Source organism: Mus caroli, unplaced genomic scaffold (assembly GCF_978045245.1).
Source record: "Mus caroli unplaced genomic scaffold, Mus_caroli_1 scaffold_16, whole genome shotgun sequence".
Classification (NCBI taxonomy): Eukaryota; Metazoa; Chordata; class Mammalia; order Rodentia; family Muridae; genus Mus; species Mus caroli.
The window spans coordinates 66986715-67003097 of record NW_028227271.1 but is presented as its reverse complement, the minus strand read 5'-3'; the positions used below and the strand labels follow the sequence as shown (position 1 = coordinate 67003097).

The 16383-nt window shown below is 47.4% G+C and overlaps 1 protein-coding gene and 1 pseudogene across 12 annotated transcripts in view; one reads left to right on the top strand and one right to left on the bottom strand.

Annotated features, from left to right (window-relative positions):
* Positions 1–16383, bottom strand: part of Ncald (neurocalcin delta) — a 432610-nt gene that overhangs the window by 60311 nt on the left and 355916 nt on the right. Inside the window, exon 1 of one of the 12 annotated variants that reach the window (XM_029469815.2) lies at positions 4985–5088. The exons of the other annotated variants lie outside the window; for them this stretch is intronic. The gene's annotated coding sequence lies outside the window, so the exon portion shown is untranslated. Of the gene's footprint in view, positions 1–4984; positions 5089–16383 lie in introns of those variants that run through there. 12 annotated transcript variants of the gene reach the window in all.
* LOC110310806 (nucleus accumbens-associated protein 1 pseudogene) lies at positions 919–2550 on the top strand (annotated as a pseudogene).

Below are 16383 nucleotides of genomic sequence, written 5' to 3'. Positions count from 1 at the left end.
TGCCAGGGTTGCTCTTCTGGGCAGAGCCTTGGGGGTGTGCTGGTTCCACATGGAACCACAGGCAAGCGCCTATCTGAACCTCTGAACCACTGGCCACCATCCGCTCAGCCCTTCCCACCTGTGATTAAAGAAGACATGGTTATTTTAGAAAACACCCCAAAGGCTAGAGTTTAAGCCTAGTGCTCAAGGGAAGCCTGGTCACCCCCTTGCTGGCTTATAAAAAAAGAAGTGAAAAAAAAAATCAGATTTACCAAAATCATAATTTTAAGGATTTAATGTTTTAATGAGTTTATGCTTTTTTTTTAAAACCATGTAATGATTTAAAGTGCTATGATTTTATTATTGGCTGGTGAACTGTAGGATTCATAGAGAATATTCATGCATGTCATACCATAGGTACTGTGCCCAGGGGTCCCATACTTAAGTGGCATGATGAGAGCGCCCAGACTATCTGAATTGCTTTACCACCTCACAAGGAGACAGTGACAAAAGCCTCACTTACCAAACAATCAAAACGCTACCTTTTCCTCCCACTTGTAGGCTCTGGTTGGCTGCCTAATTTATCGCTACTGATCAGACGCCAACAAAGCAACAGTTAAGAAACAGTGTTGCAAGCCAGGTTTGGTGGCCCACGCCTTTAATCCCAGCACTCCAGAGGCAGAGGCAGGCGGATTTCTGAGTTTGAGGCCAGCCTGGTCTACAAAGTGAGTTCCAGGACAGCCAGAGCTATACAGAGAAACCCTGTCTCCCAAAACCAAAAAAAAAAAAAAAAAAAAGAAGAAGAAGAAAAAAAATAAACAGTGTTACACACAGATTAATTTATTTAATCCTCACGAACCTCCACTGAGGTTGACACTACAATCACACAAGTTTTAAGATAACAAGAGAGGAGAGGTGTGGGTTAAAACCAGGGGCACCATGACTCAGACCCTGCAGATGAAGATTCCAGACTTTGGCAGCAGCATCCTCGAGTGCACCCGTGAGCAGCGGCTATGGGGACTATACTGTGACATACCAGTGCTGGTTAAGGGCCATGACTCCAAATCCCACTGTGCCATGATGGCCACCAGCAGCTCCTTCTGGGACCTCTTCAACAGCAGCCGCAGCAGTGCTGTGGTAGAACTGCCGGCCGCTGTGCAGCCACAGTCATTCCAGCAGCTCCCTACAGTTTGCTATACAGGCCGGCTGAGCGTGAGCATGGGGACCAGTTCCTGCTTATCTACACAGCCTGCAGAGCCAGGAGATCACGGAGAAAGGCACCGAGTTCTCCTCAAAGTTAGCTCTCCAAGTTAGCGACTTTCAAGGCCTCTCCATCCTCAGAGCTTCGCAGTCCTGCAGCTAAGCACAGACATTGGGCTGGCCAGCCTGGAGCTCTCCACTGCCCCTTGTGTCTCGGTCAAGACAGAACAGGAGTTGGACTCAGGGCAATGCACACCCATGACCAAGAAGCTGTGGGAGAGCAGCCAGAAGGAGGCTGCCGGAAGTGGTGGCAACAAAGGCAGCCTCAAGATGGCCAAGTTCTCCACGCCAGACCTGGCCCCTAACCAGGTGCCCCAGCCAGTCTCAGTGGCCACAACAGCAGCAGCAGTGGCTGTGGTTGCAGTGTGTGTGTGTGGGGGGGATGTGTGAGTGGGCCCAGCATGTCAGAGCAGAGCAGCACAGGTATCTCCAGTGCTTACAGCACCCCAGCTCCATCACAACAAAGAGGATGAAGATGATGATGTAGGTGAGGAGGGCACAGATGAGAACTGTCAGATCTGCAACATGTATACCCTGTACAGTAGTATGTTGAACATTGGCCAGATGGCTGAGAAGGTAGAGGCCCTCCCTGAGTAGGTGGTTTTGAGCCCCGCAGTCATGTTGGAGTTTGGCAAGACCTGGCATCTCTCCCAAATGAACCTATCAACCAGATTGGCAATCACTGAAACCCAAAGCTTTATAATGAAGGTGACCTCTCAGAGACACCAGAGCTCATGACAGGCACCAATGTATACATGAACCATCAACATCAGTGCAGGCACACCGCACAAGGTCTTGCTGCAGTGGCTCCTGGCTTCCTTCTTTAACTGTCACACACTGGCCAATAGCTGTGGCACTGGCTTCCGTTCTTCTACCAATGACCCCAGACACAAGCCACTGTACAGTCGTGTCCTCATCTCTGCCAAGTTCTATTGCCAGAACACCACCCCCAACTTCAGGGACAGTGAGCTGAATGACATTGCAGTCGACACACACACCAATGTCCGCCGAGTGGTACGTGAAAGCTGGCTGCCCGAGACCAAGCCACAGTACCTGGTGGAAGGTGATCAATATATCAGCCTCATCAGCCACACTGGCAAGATAGAACCAGACAAGATAGGACCCCCCCCCCCCACCACCACCACCATTACATACCAACCTACCATCTACCTGGTCACAATCTACTGTCTGTCCCTCCCTAGGACCTGTGAGGGCTGTTCAATGCCCTTTATCCGATGCAAAAGCTGGCTGGCCTTGGTCAAAACCACTGTACCTCGCAGAGGGCAGTGCCTACAGCAGCTTTCTCAGTGACCCTGAGGAAGAGCTGAACTTGGTAGGCATAGAATTCAGCTTCTACACAGACAGCCCCCTCAGCAGAGGTCCTCCAGTACCTACCCAGGACCCTTCCTTCCATGGATGTCACACTCCTCTCCTGTCACACACATACTCCCCCGACCTTAGTCACAAGCTACTGTCTGTCCCTCCCCAGAACCTGCAGGGGTGCTACTGCAGGGGTGCTGCATGCTCCTAGCCCCCCTGCCTCCCTGTCATCCCACACCTGTTCCCCAGGGCAAGCTGGGCTGGGTCAAGAGAGGACAGGCATCAGGTGGGATCTGTGACCTTCCTCAACACTCACGGGGAGCCCAGGTTCCCTTTTCTCTTAGGCATTTCTCAGTACCAGGCTAGGGCCCGGGCAAGACTCAAGAAGCGCCTGCCCCTCACTGTGGCTGCTTGGGACTCCACGGGTCCAGGGGTCCTCTGGCCCCTTCTGCCATCCTTCATTGCTTCCATGTCTCCAAAAGTGCCTGTCTGTCCCTTTCATCTGTCCCTGCACCTTGGGGCTAGGGTAGGTGGGGCCAAGAAGGACTGTCCACCTAACTGAGGAAACAAGCCCAAAAGGCTTAGAGAAACTCTAAAACTGACCCTCTGTGACAGCCTCCATCATGCCCCTCTTAGTCCCATCCTGCTCCGCCTCTGTGGCCCCCTCAGGCAAGAGGTCATTCCAAGAGAACAGTGTTCCTGTGGACAAGTGACAGTCGCAGGACAGATTTCCAGTGTGGCAGAATTTGTGTATGGGGGTGGGGCAGAGAGTGCATGCATGCCTGTGGCGGGGGGAGGGGGAGCGGGGGGGGGCGCATGGATGCCTGTGGCAGGGGTGGGGGGGGGCGCAGGGGGGGCGCATGGGTGCCTGTGCAGAGTGTTTGCTTTTAAAAACATGAAGTCTAGCCGGGTGTGGTGGCGCACACTTTTAATCCCAGCACTCGGGAGGCAGAGGCAGTCGGATTTCTGAGTTCGAGGCTAGCCTGATCTACAAAGTGAGTTCCAGGACAGCCAGAGCTATACAGAGAAACCCTGTCTCAAAAAACCAAAAAAACCAGACCAATCCAAACCAAAAAATCATGAAGTCAAGAGATAGCAAGACTAGGTTCAGAACCATGCAGCAGGCTGGGAGGCTGCTGCCCTTCTCCCATCTGACCCTGGGCAGGACTCCCAGCCCCGACTTCCTGTACATAAATTTTGAAACTTTAAAAAATTTTTTTTTTGTAGAGAATGAAATATTTAAATATAAGGAAAAAAAGAAAATGAAAGTGAAGCAGAGAACCCCTAGTGAGCTAGCTCCCCAAGACTACACAGCTAAGAGCGGCAGGCAGACAGGATTAAAGGGCAGGGGTTCTTGTCCAGCATGGTGGCCCATGCCTTTAATCCCAGCACTTGGGAGGCAGAGGCAGGCAGATTTCTGAGTTCGAGGCCAGCATGGTCTACAAAGTAGTACCAGGAAAGCCAGGGCTATGCAGAAAAACCCTGTCTCAAAAAACCAAAAAAACAAAAACAAAAACAAAAACAAAACAAACAAACAAAAAAACCCCAAAAAACCAAACACTTGCTCTTAGCAAGTCCACCATGGTTCATGCAGCCGTAGGCATAGACACAGACACAAGCCTGAAGGTGGAGTTTGGCGAGCCTTTCTGAGGGCTCTCAAGCCTATGGGATTTGGTTCAGGTGTCATGAAGAGCTATCTTCTGCTCCCCGACAAATGCACAGTGGTATATACACATGGTGCGCGCGTGCGTGTGTGCGTGTGTGTGTGTGTGTGTGTCTCTGTGTGTGTGTGTGTGTCTGTGTGTGTGCACGCGCATGCGCGTTTCACACTGAACCTAAGGTCCAACTGCAGGCTTTCCACATCTCCTTCAGTCAAGCCTTTCAAAGCTACTGCTTTGCCCTCTAGCACTTTATTATTTTAAAATCACAATTCCATGGCTGACTAGGAAGCAGTTCTTGGGTTAACTACATTATCCTGAAATGAGGCCATCGGTCTTTTTCTTCTAAAGTATTTATGTTATAATCGCCTCACTTGTTTCTAGATTCAGCTTCCTCTCTAGTTGTGTGGATGCTCTCTACTCTCTACGGACAGATGAGCTTTCTCAAAGAACTCATTCTTTCCGAAAACCATTCAGCGGTCGAAGCGTCGTGGTACTGATTGCTTAGCATGCGCATGCCCCAGATTTGGTCTCTAACACCGGAAAGCAAACCACACACAAACGAGCAAAATTATGCATAGCCAAAAGATGGGAACATCCCCATAGTCAACAGGAAATGCATCAAAAAAGGTGGCTTAGATACACAATGACATACTATATCCTAAAAAGAATAAACGTGTGATTCACACTTCAACATAGAGAGACCCTGACAGCATCCCACTGCCTAACAGGAGCCAAGAGGTTCAATATCGCATGGCCACACTCACCTGCAGCACCTACAGTGGACAAGTTCTTACAGAGTAAGAGGGTTCACCGAGCGCCTGAAGACCGGGATTGAGTGGGGTCTCCATACTTTATGGGCACAGAGGCTCTGTTTGGGGTGACAAAAACCATTTGGTAATGAATGCTCTGAGTGTGAGAGGCACCATTTTACACAGAAAATGCTCATGCTACATGTAGGAGATGAAGGAGGGAGGAACTCATTCTCTAGAAGAAAACTCAGAATTCTCTCAGGCTTCCCAGAATCCACCTGACAGAACTGGGGCAGAACTCCTCCCTCTGACTGAGATGCCAGCAAAGCCAATGGAAACCAGGCTCTTCCCAAGCCCTGGCAGAGAACAGCCCTGAGAGCGGGCTTAATCTAGACTGGGGGGATCAGGACTAGTTTTATTTATTCAGGAAGACAGGGAGCCTTGCATTGGGGAGGATGCACAGTCCCACGGGCCTTGAGAGCTTTGCATCAGTCAGAGACGCAACAATCCTGTGGCATCCTTCATGCAATAATTTATGACCATGAATATTATTTATTTCTGAATTGGAGCTATAAATTCACCAGGGATTTCTGGCAAAGAGGTAATCTTCTCCAAACAAGGGTCTGTGGAGGAGGAGAGGCTATGTCTGAGCACTTACTCATCTCTACACTGAGTGTAAAGAGAAGTGTCTGCCGGACCACACTGTAAGTAGGTTTTCTTAAGTAGCTTTGAAAACGTACTCATTTTCTTGATCTTTAAAATGATTCTTGCTAATAATACAAAAATATATAATATGTATATATTATATAATTACATATAATTATATATTATTATATATAGTATAAATATAATATATATTATGCATAATAATATATCGATGTACATATCATATACACAATATAATATGTACTATATATACTGTATATATGTATTATATATACATATATTTCATCTATAAAATAATACAACTGCCAGCTTTAGTGAGAAGTAAATGGGAAGAGCACAATTTTAAATGTGCTTCTTTATGCCTAATGATTACAAAAATAACTAAAATATTCTGGCGGTTGTAGCCATGGAGACAGTGTTACCTCTAAGATGGAGAACCAACAACGTTGATGATGTAGAACCAGGCAGAAGGAAGACAGAAATGAAGGAGCTTAATTAGAATCTAGACATTCACTGCTGATCTTTTATTTTCCCCTATAAATGAACCTGTAACAGGTTAGGGTCACAGAGTGCCTGAAGGTGAGAGTGGTTTTCAGTCTAGCAAGCCAGAAAAAAGCTTCAGTCTATCAGAAGTCACAGCAAGTGATCCCTCCAGAGTCTGCAGGTGACATGAAACCCTAGCAGAGCTTCGTGTCACCTGTCCTTCAGAGTTGTGCTTGGTCATCCTCAGATCCAGAATTCTCTTTGCTTTTTTTTTTTTTTGAGACAGGGCCTCTCTCTCCGTAGACCCTGAACTCAGAGATTCACCTGCCTCTGCTCTAGAGTACAGGGATTAAAGGCGTGAGCTTCCATACCTGGTAATTGAGAGTTTAAACTGTATTTTAAGTAAGTGAAGTGACAGCTGAGGTTGTAGCCCTGGTGGGTTTTGTGGTGGGAAGAGGAAGCTGAGGCGAGGAGCCCTGGATTGGTCAGACACAGCCTCCAGTGGGCAGGAGACAGTATTCAGGTGCATAGTTCCAGTGTGAGCTGCAGAGAAGAGCTGGGATTCTCATTAATAGTCCACTCACATTAAATTTTTAAAAAAATATTTGGGATTCATTTTAAGAGTATATTTTATTTAACCAAAATGTATCTAACAGTATTATTATTTCAACATGGCGCTGCTTAGAAAAATCATTATGAGAATCTTGATAAAATTGATAAATATTTGCAACTTAGTATATATTTTATGACACAATCTAATTTGGGCTAGCCACATTTCATATAACATATGTGACCAAACTGGACATAGGAAATAGTAAGAAACACAACTTAACCAATCCTGGAAACCATCCCCTCTGTCCTTCACTCTGTGAGATAATATTCCATGTAGTAGTTAAGACAGTAAGGCCCTCCCCTCTGTCCTTCACTCTGTGAGATGATATTCCATGTAGTAGTTAAGACAGTAAGGCCCTCCCCTCTGTCCTTCACTCTGTGAGATGATATTCCATGTTGTAGTTAAGACAGTAAGGCCATCCCCTCTTTTCAGTTGACAGTATGGTATGGGTAGAGAGGAATCCAGACAATGCCCTAAACACCCGAACCACCAACAGTAACATAAAGTCTTTCTTTTGTGAGGTTAGTTACAACACACGGAGTGCTATTACCCAATGTCCTTTCTGGATTCTCCTTGACACGGTCCTCTCCTTGGTCCTCTTTTGTGCTTCTAGTATGATCCCTAGAGAATAGGAACCACAGCTAGGATCTCTTGTCCGTTCTATGCCAGGAACCACTGAACGTCTGTTGACGGTATCTTGTTTAATTTCTGCATTTACAATAGCACGAGGCAGTCCTATAGGAATTATTTTGGTCCGTTTATGCAGATATACCCAAAACAAAACAAAACTCATAAACTTGGCAGCTTATCAACAACAAACCCATTCCCTACAGTCCCAGAAGCTAAGAGGTCAAAGACTATGATATTAGCAGAGCTGAGAGGGAGGAAGCAGGCCTGTTTGTCTAGTACTCAGGAGGCCAATGCTGGTAGAGAAAGAGTTCCTTCCAGGTCTCAAAGTGGGAGGCTGAGCAGCTGTCTGAACCACCATGTTCTTACCACCATGGTACAGTAGTTTGAACAGAGCATGTGGCTCACTCAATGGCTGAGTTATCAATCAGTCAATCAACAAACCAACCCAAGTGAGTAGACTAAGTGCCTTATGTAAGCAGCAGGTCAGTGCCCTGATACAACGGTCAAGGTGTCTTCACCCAGGCTGCCCTGCCATGCTCTGTGAGTATCGTTTGTTTGGCACTTGCTAAACCTCACCTCTAATGGTTGCTGGCAATTGCCTTGTGTATGGCTCCTCTCTCTTCAATCATGTAACCATTGGGTGGCATAGCTTGCTCCCTCCCCCAGCTTCCCTAGTAACCAGAATAATTTATTATTCACAATTATTGGCTCAGTCGATTCTAGCCTCTGGTTTCCTTTCTGCCTACACCTGTGCCCTGGTTTTATTTTTACAGTGCTCCTTTTGTTCTAAAAGTATTCCAATTTGGATGATAAATTATGCATCATGTTTATCGCATAGACAAGCCCTCAGCTTGGCCTGCTCAGCTATGCCCTGTTAGCTACACCCGGAACAGCTGCCTTTGGAAAACAATGGGCCTGGCAGCCATCGGTCCTGATGCCCAATGTGGAACACAGAGAACTTTCTCATGAAGCACACTACCCATGATGCATCTCTCTAGGCTCTAGGCTCTACCATCCCCCACCAGCCTCTTCCCTTCTGTCCAAATCACTCCTTCCTTCATTGTTCCCAGTGCTCTTGCCAGCTGCATCCTACATCCTCAGGTGACTCAGGACATAAAGTAAAATTTTCTTTCACCAGTGAAAATATACGGTGGTGGCAGGTTCTCTAAGGTCAGATGATAGTGTGAGCTCAGACGGTACCACCAATAGGATGGGAAAAAGCAAAGCAAAGCAAAACAAACAAACAAACAAACAAACAAACAAACCAATTTCCAAACACACTATGTGTATGGAGGTTTCTAACAGTAGGGACCTACCAGACTTGTGTAAACTCAGTTTCCAGATCCTTTATCTTGAGAATTTTACAGAAAGTCTGGTCCACTGTTTGAAGGAAGGAACCTGGTGGGAAATAGCCCCTTGGGTGGTAAATGTATAAGAGGCCTCGAATCAGCCCAGCTGGGGCCGCCATGCTTGCTTCCAGAGCAGGATAGGCGTGGTTCCCAGCAGCACAGGACTGTACTGGGGTCCTGTAAATAGCGCCACTGTGAGGTGGTGAGGAGCAAATATAGCCTAGAATTGTAAAACCTCCGAGGAGGAAATTGGGAAAGCCCTGGGGAGTCCTGAATAAGAAAGACACTTAAAGAGAGCACCACTGTTGCCTTTGATTGTGCTGATCTCTGTAGCCTAATTTATTGAGATAGTGCCAACATATACAGGGGTTATCTCTTCTGAACACAGACACTGGCTTGCCTGCTAATACAGTGTATGGGATTGCTACAGAATTAACTAAAAAAAGGATGCAACTTTCTTTGTGCCCAGTATGTGGCATGCTTCTTCAATGTGCACCCTATATGGGCTACACTGAAGGAGATTTCCTATTAAGAATCTAGCTCAATACACATGGAGTGTTTTTTTTCAGGATTATTAAATTTATCCCATTAGAAACTCTCCCATGCAATAAAGGATTGGCGCTGACTCACCCCGACAATAAATTAGCCTACAGTCCACAGCTGTCTTTCCAATAAATGTGCCTCTAGTAGTTTCTGGAAAGATCAGCACAGTCAGAGGCAATGGCAGCCCCATCTCTTAGTTTCTGTCTTTTCCTTCGGATCATGAACAACCTCTTTCCAATTAATGCCAGTGCCCCCTTTCCCATCCCGTTTCCCGCTGGTTCCATGTCAATATTTACATATCCCACTCACGTCTGCTGTTTACCTGCAGTGGCCTACAAGCTCTCATCAAACAGCACCGTATTTTCCTCTTTTCCATGATTCATGCTGTCTCTGATAACATTTCCTTTTCAACAGGAAAAGCTACTTTCCGAAGTCAAACGCCAGTCTCCATTTTACAAAAAGGACAGACTGACCATTCAAGGTAAGCTGTAAGAATCCCTACCAAAGCTGCTGGTCCCTTTGTCGTCACGGCTTAACTTTTAGAATCTCTCTGGACGTAAATCTGGTTCCTGCCCTGACCTCTCTCTCACAGAGCTGAAGAGAGGCATGCCACCTTCTCACCTGCAGCTCCCTTTCCCAGAGAAGGAGGAAGCACAGAGGAAACTGGGAAGAGGAGGCTGTCGTCTTCCTCCCGCACCTGATGAAACTGAGGCCCAGCACCCCCAGGGTCATTTCCTATGTCAGGCTATTACACTTGTTTTCTTTCTCTATGACTCCACTTCTAAATGGTGTCCAGGTTTCATTTTTTTTTTTTTAAATTTTAAAAATACATATTTTCTGTTTTGAGATTATAATTATATCATTTTCCTCTTTCCCCTTTCTCCCTTCCACTTCTACTCCCAATTCAAATTCAATTTATCGATTTATCTATCTCTTGCTCAATCTGTAGAATATTACTTGTATGTTTATGTTTTTAGGGCTTACTCTTTTATTTAAGACAGAGTCTCAGTATAGCTGTGAACTTGCTATGTAGACCAGGCTGGCCTCAAACTCAGAACTACTCCTGCCTCTGTCTCCTGAGTGCTGGGATTGAAGGCGTGTAACACCGCACCCCAGAAAACTTTTATTATACTATTTTTCCCCTCTCTAGTCACGATGATTGGCCTGGCCTTCATTTACAGGCTGGCACAGCTGGGACTCGGCAGGCCGGCACACCTGGGACACGGCAGGCCTGCCATATGCTCTGGGCAAGTGCATGTGATCCCACCTCTTCTCTAATACCTTCCTCATTTCCAAACCAGCAACTCTCCCAGCGACCAGAGCAGATTTTTCAAAACCTCCTCTTTGCTCACAGGCACAGCTAACTCACCATTGTTTTCAGGGTCAAGCCGACCTTATTAGTGACTTTACAATCTGGCCCAACTTGCCTTTCAAAGCCTCTCACCATTCACTCCTGCCCTGGCCATAGAGGGGCAAACTTGCTAGCTAGGCCCCCAAGCCCCTCACCCTCACTGAGTCTCCTCTGGTGCTTCAGTCTACCCTGTCCCTGACACTAACTCTCAAGGAACCTGCATCAGGGCAGATTGTCACTGAGCAGCATGTCCTAGATGTCAGCTACGGCCCTGAACCCTTTCTGTGACGTTCCTCTCTCTTTGAAAGGCATTAGCCCACTCAGTAGCAGGAAGAACCAGCTTTAACCCAGGCCTGCACCAAGCACCAGGTGTCCCGACTCACCTGCACCACAGCATCTGTTTCTCTCAGTTGTCTCTCACTTGGTGCATGCACCTGCCATGCCTTGAACTGCTACACCAGTGCTTGCAGACTTCCTCCATGGTTACAGATGGATGGGCCTTCATGAGATTGTGCACTCCACAGTACAAGTGGTTTGCATGCAACTGTGTCCAGCGCAGTGCTGACATGCAGGGTGCGCAATTGTTATTTTGGAATTTGAACGTACACATCCAAGAGATGCAATTGGAAGAGTTCGATCTAACTCTGAACCCAAGAGTTGAGTCCCATGTAGATGTCGGGGCTCTTTTACTAGAAAGTACAATTCCATTGGCTTCAGTAGATGTCAGGGAAGCTACACCTCCATTTCTGTCTCTAACCTTCTCTACAGGTTAATATTTACAGCACACTTACAGGAATCTGGCTTTATAGTATTTATGGCAACCATCTGCAAATCAGCCAGCCAAACACACGGGCAGCAACCTCCCACATCCTCAACAACACCATTGCTTAATCTGAAATGCTTCTCGGAAGACAAAGAAGCATTCATAAAATGAAACAGTAGTGACTACTACTAGTAATGAGATAGGTTTACAGCAACAAGTCTAGCTGATTTACATGGTATTGCTATGCCAATGGCTGGGAGCAGTTCTCACAAAGATGCTCGCTGAAGCCCATGCCCCGAGTCAGAGTGGCCCTCAGTGTGTTTAAAGACAAGGGTACCAAGGGAGAAAGAAGAGAAGGCAGAAGAGGGAATGGAGATGGAAGAGGAGGAGAAAGGAGAGGGAGAGGAGGAGGGGGAAGAGGTGAGAGGAGGGCATAAGTTGGGAGGAGGGATAGGGACTGCCCTAAATCTCTTGACATATAGAAGGGGGACGACATTGGCAATAAAAGGGAGACGTGACACTATATTACTTTCTGGAAATGTTCACCTGAACTGAAGGAAGCTCTCAAGTGCACAAATGGAGACTTGCCTGCCTTGTGGGTAGAGAAGCGATGTTTCCCTTTCTTCCCTTGCCTCAATCCAACCACACGACCAAGGGTTCAGGAAACCAAAGTTCTAAACCTACATAAACATCCCCGAAGAAGACCCGCCCCCTCCAAACAAATAAATAAGCAGCAGCTGGATTTCACATGGCAATTCCAGGGCGACAGCCATTCCACATGACACATGCTAACTGTGAGCTGGCGTCAGAGCTTACCCAAGGTGAGAGAAGTGTACCATTGATGGGGCAAATCGGGGGTGAGCTGGGCCACATTCCTGTAGAAGTAAGGCCAGCAATTGCTCTCCCTTGGAATTCAACTGAGAGCTGATTCCACACCTGATTTCTGATGCAGAGATTCCCAAGACAGACACCAGATTCCCAGGGGTGGCTTCAAATCAAGAAGGTGACCAATTGCAGAACTAGTCTGTGGCTATGAGGAGATGTCCCAAGGGCTGTTGAGTGACATCACACAGACTGGGCCCTGAAACAGAACAGCTCATCCCAGCTCTCCATGCAGAACACCCCGGCTATTGACAATCTGTCACGCCAAGAACACATAGCCTGAATTTTCCACTCCTCCCACGCAGCTTGGCTGGCCTGGCTAGCAACGGGTTTTATTTTTACAATGATTATCACCCTGCAGCATTACCTCCTGGCCGAGGGGCTCAGAGGCAGCTGGAAACAAGAGCCAGCTGGGAGCCCAGCAGAGCAGTGGCCAGGGATCAGAGCCTCCTGCGCTGGGAAGGGGGAAAGCACTGGCCAGAGGCCATGCTGCTGACTATTCTGGGAAAGACAGATGCTGAGGAGCAGGCAGGGATCTCATTCGCCCTAGGGGCAATGCAAACTGACCTTTGGATGGGAGTGACTGAGGCTCCCCGGGGCAGCGCCTATCTTAACCAGCAATGACTTGCTCCTTTGGCTACATGGAGAAAGTGCCCAAATCAGTGAACTTCCACTATGAGTACTGGCCGCTTCTTTCAAGTGCACAGAGCAGCAAACTTTATACCAAGTTCTCATAGGAGGGGGCTGTGCTCTGTCCTGGGACAGGCATCTCACTTGGCATCAGCAGCATTTCACTTCAAATGGGTCATGATGCCCTGAAAAGTTTGCACTCATGAATATGAAAACCATCGCCTATTTATCCTCCTGCTTTGCCTTACTTCTTTACCAGCTTGGCCCTTTTTTCAAAGGCACCACAGAGATAAGCCCAGGGCTAGGTCAGGGCACATCGCCATAAATCTCAGTTAGCAGGGAACAAACGCAGTCTTCCTTTTATAGCTCCCGGCCTGGTGCTGGGTCTCCTTCCTCCTGGGAGCTGTGAGAAGTTTGAACAGATGTTGGATTCAGGGGAGGGATGCCTTACTGCAGCTCCATTTACTTCCTGCAGCAGGAACCCTTCTCATTGCCTTGGGAGCAGGGGGGAGGAGAGGGGGAGGGGAAGTGTGTGTGGGGAGACACTCTTCCAGCGTTACTGCTACCTGGGAGGAGGGACAGGTCAGAGATCCCAGTTCTCATGAAGCATGATGAATTAGAAACAGAATGTGGGGCACCCCGAATGCCTTCTAGTTTCCAAAATTAGGTCAGCAAATTTGCCAGAGCAGGAGCCTTGTTTCCGGGTGCTCTAAGGAGGCAGGTGGGCAGCTCATGCAGACAGCTGTTAGTGTGCCTCTCTTACAGGTGCCTCTGCTTAGAATGAAGGGATGCGGAAGCTACTCTGGAGGACCTCTCTCTGACACTGAGACCCAGGCCATCTACTCCTCCAGTATTTATACTAAGGATTGAATCGTGTGTGCTTGGGGCATTATAATAAAAGCTCCCCACAAAACCACTTAGATGAAAATAAATACATTAAGCAAATCTCCCAATCACAAATATTGACTGAGAACTTAAAATGGCCAGTAGAATACAAAACAGATCCTTGCTCTTCAGAATTTATTGTTTAGTCAGAAGTGACAGAGATATTTAAAGATGTGGCTAAGCAGGGACTTACTTGTTCCCCAATGGTCAGTTTGCCCTTCTTATTTTTATTCTCTCTCTCTCTCTCTCTCTCTCTCTCTCTCTCTCTCTGTGTGTGTGTACCCGTGCACACACATATGTGTGATTGTAGAGGTAGAGGTCAGAGGATAATCATTCTTCAGGAACCATCTACCTTGTTTAATGACACAATCTCTCACTGGGACCTGTGGCTCACCCATAAGGCTAAGTTGATTGATCAGTGTGTATCAGGTTTATTAATATCTATGTGTGCCTGCAAGGTGAAAACATTCAAGATGGAAACTTTATCCAAAGGTAGAGTGATTCAGGTCCAAAAGACCAGGAGTCCAGTGTTTGGACTTCCATGTGGGGCTTATTTTGCCTGGCCACTTGGCTGGGCCACTGTATTTGATGGAACAGTATGCTGGATGTTTCTGTGAGGTGTCTGAAGGGGATCAATATTCACACTGATACACTAAGTAAAGCACAAGACCTTCCCCACATGGCTGGGCCTCATTCAACCATCCAAACACCAGAGGAGGACAGGAAATGAACCTCCTGCCCCCAACTAGTAGGAGAGAGTTCCTCTCACCTGACTGCCTTCAAAGGGAGAAAATAGCATTTTCCTTTCCTTCAAATGTAAACAGAAATGCTGTCTTTCACCATTACTCTAGGTTTCCAGCTTGCCTGCTTACTCTGCAGATCTTGGGGCACATGTGCCTCCGGCACCACACTCTTCCATTCCTTACAACAGAGTGCCCCCTCCCCATGCATGTGGAATGTCACAGTTTCAATATGTGTACACACACACACAAGCACAGAGATACACTCACATATACACACATGCACATAGACATTCTCTCTCTCTCTCTCTCTCTCTCTCTCTCTCTCTCTCTCTCTCTCTCACACACACACACACACACACACACACACACACAGTTGAGAGCCCTTAGGTAGGTGTTCAAGTAGAGAATCCTAGAAAGAATCAGCTATGACTCTGGAGTTGGGGATTGGGTTTAAAGCTGGGTCTAAGCAAGCCAGTAAGTACCGTTTGAAGCTGTAAGAGTCAGTAAATGGGTTGCATTTACTGGGATAATGACTGTGGTCAGAAAAGAAGTAACATGATGTTTTGTGTCCCCCAACTATTTCAAGAGCAAGGATGTGTTAGGAGGAAAGCAAAGATGCCATTATGAAGCCAAGGGGACAGCCACTCAAAGGAGGGGTGGCCTTTACCAAGCACTGCTCCTGTAAATGCCACTGTGTGGCAAAAGTACCCCTGAAGAACTGGGTTAAGGAGCAAATGTGAGGAACAGAGCAGGGCCTGGCACGTGTGCCCCATGTCCCAGGTCACTTTCTGTTGCTGTGTTTTGACATCATGGCAAAAGGCAAGTTGGGGAGGGAGGGGCTTATTTGGCTTATTCATCCCCATCACAGTCCACCACTGGGAGACACAGAGGCAAGGGCTCATGAAGGGGGGTGTGGAGCAACGGCTGTGGAAGAACACTGCTTACACTGGCTTGCTCAGCCTGCCTCCACAGACCATCCAGGACCATCTGCCATGAGGTGACCCCTCCCACAGTGGCTGGACCCTCCTACTCATCAATCAAGACATTGCCCCACAAGCTTTCCCACAGGCCAATCAGATGTTGACAGTTTCTCAGTTGACACTCCTTCTCCCATGGGACCCTAGCTCTTGTTAAACTGACAAAAATCAAATCCACTTAGGAAGACCTTTGCTCTAAGGGGGTGCGGGACAAGAGAATCACTGGCAGGGAAGGAGGGTCCAGAGAAAGGCTATGGCCTTGATCTTGAAAGGATTTCCCCCCCCCCCCCATCATGTTAATACTATGATTAGCTGCCATTTCTGGAGCACTCCACGGTGGCAGGTGCTTTACATGTGACACTCTATTTAATCTCAAAGGCTTTGCAGAGTAGATGCTAATGCCACCGTGGGAGGAAACAGATGTTAATAGAAAGTGAGAAATATTACAAAGCCAATCAGGAAGTGGCTATACCACAATTTAAAGCCATGTTGTTTTGATGAGTGGATTGCCGCATGATAGAGCCTGCCTCCTACAGGAAGTCCAGCTGAGGGAGGGGGGATAGTTGAGAACCACGTAAGGACATTGTACCCTGACCTACTTCCTGCATTAGAGAATAAGGTACCAAATACAGTCTCTTCACAGGTTCCCCTCTGCACAGTGCTCCAAGCACACAGAATTTACATTCCACCCAAAAGTCCAGCCTCCAGCACATCCTAGCTCCAAACTGGGCCAGAGAGAAGATAAAGTCCCGGCCTTTCCTATCAGGACCCTGTATGGATCCAAGAGCACCAGAAACATCTGCTGCTTTCTAGTTGCTGCCTGTACCGAGGGACAGTATGTGGAAATGGGGAACTGGGAAAGGCCAGCTGCCGTTCTTGGCAGTGAGAGCTACTGGGTC